Source organism: Triticum dicoccoides, chromosome 3A (assembly GCF_002162155.2).
Source record: "Triticum dicoccoides isolate Atlit2015 ecotype Zavitan chromosome 3A, WEW_v2.0, whole genome shotgun sequence".
NCBI classification, from domain to species: domain Eukaryota; kingdom Viridiplantae; phylum Streptophyta; class Magnoliopsida; order Poales; family Poaceae; genus Triticum; species Triticum dicoccoides.
In genome coordinates this window covers 523,270,176-523,282,678 of record NC_041384.1, presented here as the reverse complement: position 1 = coordinate 523,282,678, position 12,503 = coordinate 523,270,176, and the positions used below count along the sequence as shown (strand labels likewise).

The following is a 12,503-nucleotide window of genomic DNA, read 5'->3' as shown; positions in this document are numbered from 1 at the left end:
TCCTTAACCTTGGCCTTCTTCTCCTCTGGATCCGCAGCAGGGAGCTCGAGGAGGGAGAGGCGCCCCTCCTCAGCTCTTGCACACTTGGTCGCGATGTTGAACAGCTCCAAGGTCGTGCATAACTCTTCATGGATGGCGAGCTCCCCCTTCATCTTGACGTCGCGACCGCCGTCGGAGAACGCTGAGATGATGGCCTCGTCTGTTACCTCTGTTACCTTGGGGATCTTGATTCACGCGCTGTTGACGCGCTGGATGTATTTCTGCAGGGTTTCTCCTAGTTGTTGCTTGATGCGGCGCAGGTCGCCCGCAACCGGGGGACGGTCGCGAGTGCCCTGGAAGTTGGCGATGAAGTGGTCGCGCATCTCGTCCCATGAGGAAATCGAGCCTGGGGGCAGGTTCAGGAGCCATGAGTGGGCGCCATCCTTGAGAGCCATGGAAAACTAGTTCGCCGTGACCTTTTCATCGCCGTTGGCTGCTTTGATGCTCAGCTCGTAGAGCTGCAGAAACTCCGCAGGGTCGGGGATGCCGTCATAGAGAGGAGGCAGATCTGGCTTGAACTTGCCTGGCCAGACTACGCTACGCAACTCAGGAGTGAAGGCGCGGCAACCCGCCGTGGCCACGGTGGCCCGTCGTGGAGGCAGAGCTTGGTCATGGTGCCCCTGCGCCGCCGCACACGGCGCATGGCCATGTCGCAGCAAGCAATCCTGGCGCAGCGGAGCTGGGAGTGGTGGGGCGTTTCCTTGTGGACGGGGAATCTCTTGGCAGCTTCTTTCTTCGTGCGCAGGCACGTGGCGCGGTGGGTTGCGCCGCGGGGCAGCGCACCTTGGAGCGAGGCCGACGTCCTGACGTGGGAGAGGCGGAGGTGCACCGCGAGCTGCACCGCGGAGGAGGCGAAGGCGCTCCGTGAGCCACATCGCCCGCAGCTAGGGGCGGGCGAGGCAGTGAGAGGGATGGTGCGGGAGAGCCCCCCACGACGCTGACGAGCTCGGCGATGCAGTCCAGCCAATCCTCATAGAGGTTGTCGACTGGGCGGTAGCGCAGGAGCTCGCATGCCATGAGCAATGCGGCCTGCGCATTCGCGGGTGCGCGGCGAGCGTGAGATGATGAGCCGGCCGGAGTCAGCGATGGGGTGGTGGTGTGGCCGTCACGGTGCACGGAGGGATGCAGCGAAGAGGCTTGCTGCTCGTTTGCCGCCGGACCAGCTCAAGTGCAATATCTCTATTGGCAAGCTTAATAGTAACAGCAATCTCTTCTTTCTCAGCAGGTGCAATATCATGCATAATTTCTTTGTATAAGGAATGAGATATTGCACTTGCACTAGCACCCATATCACATAAGCCATGATAGCAATGATCTCCTATTTTAACAGAAATAACAGGCATGCCTACAACAGGTCTATATTTATTTTTAGTATCATGTCTAGCAATTCTAGTAGATTCATTGCAGAAGTAAATAACATGCCCATCAATATTATCGGCCAAGAGATCTTTAACCATAGCAATGCTAGGTGCAACTTTAATTTGCTTAGGGGGTTTAGGTGTCTTAATAATACTTTTGTTAACCACAGTTGAAGCTTTAGCATGATCCTTTATTCTAACAAGGAAAGATGGTTTCTCAATATAAGCAGTAGGAACAACAGGATCATTATAAGTGATAGTCTTTTCTTCAAATTTAATAGGTGCAACTACTTTTACTTCAATGGGAGAATTATATTTAAACCACTTCTCCTTATGGAGATCAACATGAGTAGCGAAGGATTCATAGAAAGAAGCTACTATCTCAGAGTCAAGTCCATATTTAGTGCTAAATTCATGGAAAGCATCGGTATCCATAAAAGATTTAACACAATCAAACTTAGGTGCTATACCTGACTCTTTACCTTTGTCGAGGTCCCAATCTTCAGAGTTGCGTTTAATTCTTTCCAATAAATCCCATTTGAATTCAATAGTCTTCATCATAAAAGATCCAGTACAAGAAGTATCGAGCATGGAGCGATTACTGAGAGAAAGCCGAGCATAATTTTTTTTGAATAATCATTTCTTTTTAGAGCTCATGATTGGGGCATGAATGTAACATTGACTTAAGCCTCCCCCAAGCTTGAGCGATGCTTTCTCCTTCGCGAGGCCAAAAATTATATATATAATTACGATCATGATGAACAAGATGCATAGGATAAAACTTCTGATGAAATTCCAACTTCAATCGTTGGTAGTTCCATGATCCAATATCATCACATAGCCTAAACCATGTCAATGCATCTCCCTTCAAAGATAAAGGGAATACCTTCTTCTTTATAACATCATCGGGCATACCTGCAAACTTAAATAATCCACAAACTTCATCCACATAGATTAGGTGCAAATCGAGATGTAATGTTCCATCTCCTGTAAAAGGATTAGCTAGCAGTTTCTCTATCATACCCGAAGGAATTTCAAAGTAAACATTTTCAGTAGGTTCAGTAGGTTGAGGAGCAAATCTTTGATCTACTGGTCGGGGTGAAGATACCCTAAACAAGCCCCTCAAAGGATTATGTTCTATAGTAACAAGTGACAGTAAATTTCAGCACACTATATAAATTTTTCCTTACCAAATTCCACCTACCAAAGGCGCTTCACTTCCCGGCAATGGCGCCAGAAAAGAGTCTTGATGACACACAAGTGTAGGGGATCTATCATAGCCTTTTCGATAAGTAAGAGTGTCGAACCCAACGAGGAGTAGAAGGAAATGATAAGCGGTTTTCAGCAAGGTATTTTCTGTAAGCACTGAAATTATCGGTAACAGATAGTTTTGTGATAAGGTAATTGGTAACGGGTAACAAATAGTAAAAGTAAATAAGGTGCAGCAATATGGCCCAATCCTTTTTGTAGCAAAGAACAAGCCTGGACAAAGTCTTATATAAAGTAAAGCGCTCCCGAGGACACATGGGAATTATCGTCAAGCTAGTTTTCATCACGTTCATATGATTCGCATTCGGTACTTTGATAATTTGATATGTGGGTGGACCGGTGCTTGGGTACTGCCCTTACTTGGACAAGTATCCCACTTATGATTAACCCCTATTTCAAGCATCCGCAACTACAACAGAAGTATTAAGGTAAACCTAACCATAGCATGAAACATATGGATCCAAATCAGCCCCTTACGAAGCAACGCATAAACTAGGGTTTAAGCTTCTGTCACTCTAGCAACCTATCATCTACTTATTACTTCCCAATGCCTCCCTCTAGGCCCAAACAATGGTGAAGTGTCATGTAGTCGACGTTCACATGACACCACTAGAGGGATGACAACATACATCTCATCAAAATATCGAACGAATACCAAATTCACATGACAACTTATAGCAAGACTTCTCCCATGTCCTCAGTAACAAATGTAACTACTCACAAAGCATATTCATGTTCATAATTAGAGGGGTATTAATATGCATAATGGATCTAAACATATGATCTTCCACTAAATAAACCAACTAGCATCAACTACAAGGAGTAATCAACACTACTAGCAACCCACATGTACCAATATGAGGTTTGGATACAAAGATTGGATACAAAAGATGAACTAGGGTTTAACATGAGATGGTGCTGGTGAAGATGTTGATGGAGATTGACCCCCTCCCGGTGAGAGGATTGTTGGTGATGACGATGGTGATGATTTCCCCCTCCCGGAGGGAAGTTTCCCCGGCAGAACAGCTCCGCCGGAGCCCTAGATTGGTTCCGCCTAGGTTCCGCCTCGTGGCAGCGGAGTTTCGTCCCGTGAGCTTGCTTATGATTTTTTCCTTGATGAAAGACTCCATATAGCCAAAGATGGGCATCAAAGGACCACCAGGGGGCCCATGAGGCAGGGGGCGCGCCCAGGGGGTAGGGCGCGCCCCCACCCTCGTGAACGGTGGGTGCCTGTCGGTGTCAAAACCGGCGGATCTCGGGTAGGGGGTCCCGAACTGTGTGTCTAAGGCGGATGGTAACAGGAGGCAGGGGACACAATGTTTTACCCAGGTTCGGGCCCTCTTGATGGAGGTAAAACCCTACGTCCTGCTTGATTAATATTGATAATATGGGTAGTACAAGAGTAGATCTACCACGAGATCAGAGAGGTAAACCCTATAAGCTAGCCTATAGTATGATTGTATGTTGTCCTACGGACTAAAACCCTCCGGTTTATATAGACACCGGAGGGGCTAGGGTTACACAAGGTCGGTTACAAAGGAGGAGATATACATATCCGTATTGCCTAGCTTGCCTTCCACGCCAAGTAGAGTCTCATCCGGACACGAGATGAAGTCTTCAATCTTGTATCTTCATAATCCAACAGCCCGGCCAAAGGATATAGTCCGGCTGTCCGGAGACCCCCTAATCCAGGACTCCCTAAGTAGCCCCCGAACCAGGCTTCAATGACGACGAGTCCGGCGTGCAGTATTGTCTTCGGCATTGCAAGGCGGGTTCTTCTCCAATTTCCAAGTGTTTGTAAATAGTATCCAGCCCCATAAATGTTGATCCTCTTGGCTTCTGCGCCCAATAAGGGCAATTTCTCAAACGAATACAAGGCGTCAGGGCATTTTTACATTCACTCCCCTAGCCAGATAAATAAATTGTCTATTAAAGGGATTGGGATTCTTAGATCCGATCCACACCATCCTCCCCTCAGCGAGAATCCATCAGAGTGTGTTTGAGAAAGATCCATTCCAGCATGGCCAACCTCCGCAACTCCTCCTCCCGCCCCCGTAGCCCTAAGCTTGGCGATTGGGACAGGTGTTCAGTTCCACATAGTCGATTGGTCGAACTGCAGACCAAAGGATTTCTTCCTCTGGCATACATGGTGCCCATTCGAGTCAGGCTCGCCACCTACAATGGCAGGGAGCAAGCGGAGAACTTTCCCTGTCCCTCCATGGGGGGGACGGGTTTGCCTTGTTCCTTACTTACTAAGGGGACTCGGGTTTCCAATTCATCCGTTCCTCCGCGGGCTCCTGGAGTTCTACGGCCTCCAACTACACAATCTCACCCCTGCCTCCATCCTACACATCGTCGGCTATGTTGCTCTCTGCGAGTTGTTCCTGGGCTGCGAGGCTCACTTCGAGCTGTGGAAAAGGCTATTTTGCCTCGTCCCTCGCACACAGAGGGAATCACTTTATCAAGTGAGCGGAGCCGAAGTATGGCGCATCACAGATACCGGATATCTGTCCGGTACCCCGAAGAAGCCGTCCAGAGACTGGCCTTCAGAATGGTTTTATATGGAGGACGTTCCCCTTCCGGACCCTGTTCGGCGGGGTCTTCCTGAGTTCAACAATGCTCCTCTGAAGAAGCGCCGAAGTTGGCGCCCGCGGAGTCCCCAGGTGGAAGACGACAGAGAAGTCCTCTATCTGATGAACCGGATTAAGGCACTGGCTCAGTCAGGTTTGACAATAACCAAAGTTATGTCGATTTGCATAATGCGGGGAGTGCAACCACTTCAATATCGTGGGCATCCCTTATGGTGTTTCAACGGGAGGATGACGCCACCCGCTACGGACGTAAGGGTCCGGGCGGTGCTGCCGCATTAGCCAAAATGTTGTCCGAACTGTTCAACGGAGAGGAGGAGGAGTTCACCCGCATCAAGCCACGGGACGGATTCTCCATGTACAATCCTCCAAGCTAGGTAAGCTATATCCCCTTACTTCCATCTTCTCGCGTTTTTCGTTGTAAGTATTCACCTTGCCAATTTACGACAGGAACTGCAAAAGGCCATAAAGGAGGTCTGCAGCCCTTCTCCACAACCGGAGGACCCAGACCGGGCCCTCGACTCCGGACTCGAAGAAGATCCGGTTATCTCCGTGGAGCTGATAAACCGGCAGTTCTATCAGTTAAGTTGTGAGGATGCCATGGTGGCCATTACGGTCGACTATCCCGGACTGCTCCCTGCATCGCACGTAAGAAAAACCGAAAAGTCCCAACTCAAAAAAGTAGGATCCCCTTTTAGACACTTCCCCCACCATATTCACATGGCCTTTTTACAAGGAAGGCATTCGGGACGCCTTGCAGCAACGCGCCAACAGGAGGCGCCGAGGCCAGGTAGGCCAAAAAGGAAGGCGGTTAGGACGGAGACACCGGCGCAAAGGTACAACAAACCCCGCTCCATGGTTGTCGTCTTTCTCAAAATATAATGAAGCCCGTGTTTCTTTAACAGAAAAAACGCTCGCCGGAATATGTCCGGCGATGTCGCCGATCACGCTTCCACCAGTCGGGCACCAGGACCGGACACGGAGGCAGAAGCCGATATGGGGCAGGCGCCGGATAATCCCCCTACAGAGGATGTGGATAGGTTATCTGCTACAAACTCAGAAGTTAAAAGCGCCATGAATCATAGGCGCCGCCGGACCGTACTCCGTGACGCTTGTTTCTCACCAGAGGTGTTTGATGCCTTTAATTCTGGAGAGGCGTACCTCCGTGCCGCTCAAGATGGTCTAGCCAGAGCCACGGATCAGTATGTAAAGGATGTACGGGTGAGTGAATCTGACGATTTGTATGTATCAGTAGCCCCCGAGACTTGAAACAGTTAGCAGAACTGATTTAAGGATCATCTTTATTGTGCAGATTCTTACAGAGAAGAATACTAGGCTGTCCCAGGAGCTGGAGGAATGCAAGACCTAACTGCGGGCCACCATTGCCGCATTGCAGGAACAGAAAAAACCTCCCGCTGGTAATATTTTAAAGAATGATGGTTACCATATAATGCGCGACGTGGCTGCAGATCTAACAATAGATTTTGGAGATGAATCCGGAGAAAATCCGGGGGACCAGCATGTTATGCGGCAGCTAGAAGCTGGCAAACGCGTGCTGACTGAGGTTAGGCGGGAGAAAAACAATCTCCAAGATGCCAATATAAGGTTGAACGTGGAACTAAAAGACGTTCGGGGCCAGCTTGCAGACTCCGAGAAGGAGAATAAGAGGCTTCGACGCGGCATTTTTAGTAAGTGCTTGAACGAATCCTTTAAAGGTATTCGGCAAAGAAGCCGACTAACAGCGTTACGTCTGTAGGTATGCTGATAGGTCGTCCCGCGGAGGAAATGCCCGGGTCTGCGGGTGATCTTCTATCCGAGCTGTCGCATCTGCACGAACAAGTTCGGCAGGTGATGCAGGGTGTTGCCCAGGCCTTGTGGCCGTCCGTCTCCCTGCCAGAGGGTGTTGCGGAGCTTGCGGAGAAGCTCAAAGGAGCGCGGCGACGATTCCGATTATGGAAGATATCAGCCTGCCGGCAGGGTGCCAGAAAAGCCTGGGCCATGGTGAAGACGCGGTATACCAAAACAGACCCAAATCACATGGCCGAGGTCGGACCTGTGGGGCCCGGCAGAAAAGAGATTCCCGTTAGCTTAGTTTATGGGCAAGTAGAATTAGCCGCAAAGTATTCCCAACAGGATTGTAAGCTAGACCGCCTGTTGGGTGGTATAAAAGAAGAATTTAGTCAGTCTGCATGACTATGTAATTGAAGTGACATGTATAATGCCTTCTAGACGGATTGTAGATCATTTGTCGTTGCGGACTTTTTCGCTTCAGCCTCCGGGCCCAATAGTCCGGAGTGTATCCGAATACCCGTTCAGTTATATAAGGACCGGGGTATGCGTAGAGACTAGGTGTAGGGGTCATTAATGTTTTATCAGACAAGTGCCCAACTAGTTATGTTATATTACATGGGTAGTAAGAAACATCTTCCAGAGAGAATAGTTTCATTAAGGGTTCCTTTCCCTGGGCAAGCATCCCTAAAGTGCATGTCCGAACTGCGATGGGAAACGCAGGAAAAACATCTAGGGGCAGATATGAAAAATAAGAGTCATCTTTTGTTCACCGACCGAATATCTATCTATTATATAATTAAAACAAGAGGCAAACAAGCTATTATGTTTGTCCACATATGCTAATATTATTTGCACCGTTTGATGAGAATAATAACGGCTTAGATTAAAAGTTTGTTTGATGAGAATAATAACGGCTTAGATTAAAAGTTTTACCGTAACTCATATTTAATATGTTTGTACCAACATATTGGGTTGTCACGTTTATATGCGTATATAAGGCAACAAGTACTAAAGTTAAGGTCCGAACGGACTAACGGACCCGTACGCCAAACCATGTATGCAGGAACGATACAATAATTCCGTTTGCAAAAGAAAAAAGTAGGCATGCACAGAGCCAGATAACCTCATTGAAGGAAGAAAAAATAGGCACGCACAGAACCAGGTCACGTCATTATAAGGAAGTACTTTTTTAATCTCACTGATCGCTCGATCAGATTAAATGTAGGCGGTGGAGGAACAATCACTTTGGCTCCTATCACAGGAACCTAATCATCTCAATTAATAGTCTATGATATAGAGGCTTTCCTTAAATCCTTGGGAAGATGACCTGATCAAGGACGAAGTCTCACCGCCGGAGACCAACAATAGCAAAGAAAGCTAGGCTTGCCGAGGGAGAGAGAATGACCTACATCACATATACGAATATGACAGAGGGCCCCGAACAGCTAACACATGATGGGCGTGGATGCAAGCTCCAAAGAAGTGGCGGTGGCCGAGGCGACAAGGAGGAGGTAATCCTACAGCCATTCCACTGGAATTATCCAAGCCGTTAAGCATAGTCAGGGTGCTACAAATTGAAGCATGTGATTCTGCGACACGATGTCGTACGAACATCGACATCATCGTGCAACTCGATGCCCAATGAAGTCACGACCGACCTGCTGAGGTACCAACAACCTCTCATCTGAATCAAGAAGGTTTGTAAATATTAATTAGTTCACTTATATTGGGATAAAAGCTTCATACATAACCAACTAACAATTTTCGAATCCTTTTGCTGTCAAAACACTATGGCGTGCAAGAAGCTTATTGAGCAACAAAAACACAAACTAGAACATTCAAGTGAGAGTAGTGAGAATATGGGATTCTATCAACCATACAACCGACCAACTCATGAGCCTCCTTATGACTTTGATAGACAAAAAACTTTAATCATCATATTTAATTACAGACTGTTCTACTATTTTAAACAAACATGCAAATTGTATTTTTGTCTGTTAATATTTCTAACTGCAAAGTAATTAAGTCCAAAAGTAAGTCCAATTATGTTATAAGATCCTCTGTTATTTACAAAGAAACAAAAATCTAATAGATTTGTCATTGATTTCATAGGGTCGTAAAGTTAACCGGTGCCACAATAATATATACAAATCTAGATAGAGCCAAAACTCAAAAACTTCTTGACAGGTATGGAACACTATCTTTCACTCTTATTTATCAACTAATGAATCATGACGCATGTTTATTTTTGAGTCATATCAGTTATAATGGAGCCATATTTTAATTATTTACGTCTCTCAACTTCTTTAGATTCCTAACTTTGAGCTTTTGGGTAAAACTTTTAGGATTTCACTTTAACGACCATAGCTATAATAGATCTGTTACTAGAAAATATCCAATGGTCATGTGGTGATTGTCGCAAACTAAATACAAAGAAGACTGACAAGTATATTTACTGCAACGGTTGCGGTTATATACAGAAATTATAACAGCCCAGTAAGCATATTCTACTGACTTGAATATGAAATTTCCTACTCCCTATGATCCATTTTAATTGTCACTGTACAAAGTTGTACTAAGTCAGCGACAATTAATATGGATCGAAGGGAGAATTATATTTACTCTGCACTATGATATGGAAAAGTTGTTGAACTCATCGGATGGAAAATCTGAAGAAGCGCTAGAGGGTACATAATAAATATGTTGAAAGTAAGGCAAACCATTTACGTTATTGAGATAGTGAAATAATACTTCAAATCAGTCGATACAATTAGGGCTATCAGATATGCACTTTTGTGAGTTTCATGTTCTTGGTATGCACTCTTTTTCCTACATACTTTGAGTTGAAGACGGCCATGAGAAAAGCTCCAGTACTATGGGCATCGCCTATAATAGGTGCGATTCTTTGCACATCAATCAAGACACATGAACTAAATTTCATCTAACAAATGTAACCCGTCTTGCTTTGGTTTAATACACATATCAGTAATATAACTTGCTAATATGGTAACAACAAATAAAAATAACATATTTTTATCCAACTAGACAGGGGAAACATACCTATGAAGAATAAGCCGATGTGGAGGGATGTAGGAATGATGCGAAGTTGTAGCACACATTACATAGGTGGAAGCCTAAAGCAGTAGCAACTAGGAAGCCCACAACTTGCCTTCGCGTTTGACTCCCTACAAATGGAAAGAGATCAATCAATTCTAATGCAGATTACCATTTTCTGACACCGCTATCATGTATATACATGTTAACAGGCGCATAGAAGACAATCAGCATAACAAAGATTGGCTTATACATAGTAGATGGATACAATGGATTTACCTTTTAATATACAAAACTTCATATAATTGCTACGGATGTGTTCAAGAGACAATAATCAAAACTGGACAAAATATCAAATAAAAAATATACATCTCATTCCCTAAAAAATGTAATACACATCAATGACAAGTAAAATTACTCTATAATTTATATCCTATAAATGATACTCAGTTACATGAATAACAACAGAATGTACGAGGTTATCATCTAAATTGCAATTTAACAAAATAACTAAGTAACTGAACATTACCTCTGAATCACTTAACATTTATATCAACTAAGTGAATCAACTAATAAATTACATATATACTGCTAGGAGAGAGGATGAGGATGGGAGAGTAGTAAGACATTGATATACTTATCCCTACCCCAAGGTAAAATTTCTCGGACGTGTTGACAGGTTCACCAGAATAAAGATAATTAGCTTAAAAAAATCCCACAACAATTAGAAACATCCGGCCTTTAATTATGTGTGCCTATTTCCAATCAACAAAGTACGACCGTTAGATCTTTATAAACAAGGTGGCCCCGTAACATGAGATCACAACAGATTGGACCCATAATGTTGCAACCAGGGTAAATTTCTCGGACGTGAGATCGTAACAAGTTCGGACCTCTACACTCAATCTCACGATCCCAATAAGCTGGACATCAACTCTAAAAAAACAGGCTGGACCATCCCACAAGCGATCAAACCATCCCATAATTAAAAAAATTTGGCACGTACAGGGTAAAATCTCTCAATAACCAAACATGGCCAAACTCCACAATCCTCCCCACAAAAATGTAGAGATGCAATCTCTCCAAAAAAATCCAAACTCTCACAAAAATGCAGAGAGATCCCACAACTTTCCTCCGCGTTTGACTCTACAAATGCAAAGAGATCAATTACATGCTAATGCAGATTACCATTTTCTGACACCTCTCATGTATATAGATGTTAACAAGTGCAGAGAAGACAATGAGCATAACAAAGATTGGCATACGTAGTAGATGGATACAATGGATTTACCTTTTAATATAGAAAACTTCATATAATTGCTACGGATGTGTTGAATAGACAACAATCAAAATTGGACAGAATATCAAAAACAAAATAATATAAGTTTCATTCCCTAAAAAATGCAATACACATCAATGACAAGTAACTCAAGTTACCTCTGAATTACTTAACATTTACAACTAATAAAGTACATATATACTGCTAGGACAGAGGAGGAGGAGGATGGAGAGTAGTATAAGACATTCATATACTTATCCCTACCCATCTCTGCCACGGACGGCAAGGAACAAGCTGGTCGTTCAATCAGACGACATAGCTCATGGTCCCAGCGCCACGAACAGGAGAGCAATCTCTTATACTCTCCTGTGGCCTCCCGGCGACCGCTTTTGCCTCTGCAGATCAGCAACGGCGAGATGCGGTCTCGCTGCTGGGCGCCGCAGAATCCGCGTGCGGCTGGAGCACTCAGTCAGATCTAGACTCCAAGAGAATCTCCTTCCCAGATTTGCTTTGGTGATCCATGGGCAGGCCTCAAGATTTGGTGAAGCCGCTCCCTTCCCCATTCCCCTCTCAGAGCTGCCAGAGGAGAGAAAAGGGGATTTACCCTGGCCACGTCCCGCGGTGTCCTCACAAAGCTCCGTGGGCGAACACCACTAATGCGCTGCTCCTTCTTCTATGCCGATGATGTGGCAATGTTCATGAACCCAAAAAAGAGTGATGCTACAATGATACAGCTGATACTGTCATGTTTTGCCCAAGCCTCGGGACTTCACGTCAATGCCACCAAGAGCTCAGCCATGGCCATTAGATGTGGCTCAACCAACCTAGACGACATCCTAGCGCCGCTCGGCATCCCTCGAAGAAGCTTCCTAACCGCTTACCTGGGAATGCCATTATCCCTTAGAAACCTTTCCAAAGCTGCCCTAGACCTGATGTTGGCCAAATTTGGCAACAAAACCGCAACGTGGAAAGGCGGCCTCATGGCAAAAAGCGGCCGTCTGGTGCTCCTGAAGTCCGGTCTCACCGCGCTGGTGATTTACATGATGATGGTGCACAAACTCCCGGCTTGGGCATTGAAGAGACTGATTCAACTTTGCCGTGCATGGCTCTGGAGCGGTGAGAGCG

The 12,503-nt window shown here is 45.5% G+C and overlaps 1 long non-coding RNA gene across 3 annotated transcripts; it reads right to left on the bottom strand.

Moving 5' to 3' along the window:
• Positions 1-8,216: 8,216 nt before the first annotated feature.
• Positions 8,217-12,291, bottom strand: LOC119268959. 3 transcript variants are annotated; one of them, XR_005133384.1, is made up of 3 exons: positions 10,379-12,291; positions 10,106-10,230; positions 8,217-8,729 (listed from the first exon to the last, which is right to left on the bottom strand). It is a non-coding gene; the product is annotated as an uncharacterized LOC119268959 (long non-coding RNA). The 3 variants fall into 3 exon arrangements; XR_005133383.1 differs by having other exon boundaries at positions 11,643-12,291; XR_005133382.1 differs by having other exon boundaries at positions 10,106-12,291.
• Positions 12,292-12,503: the final 212 nt, after the last annotated feature.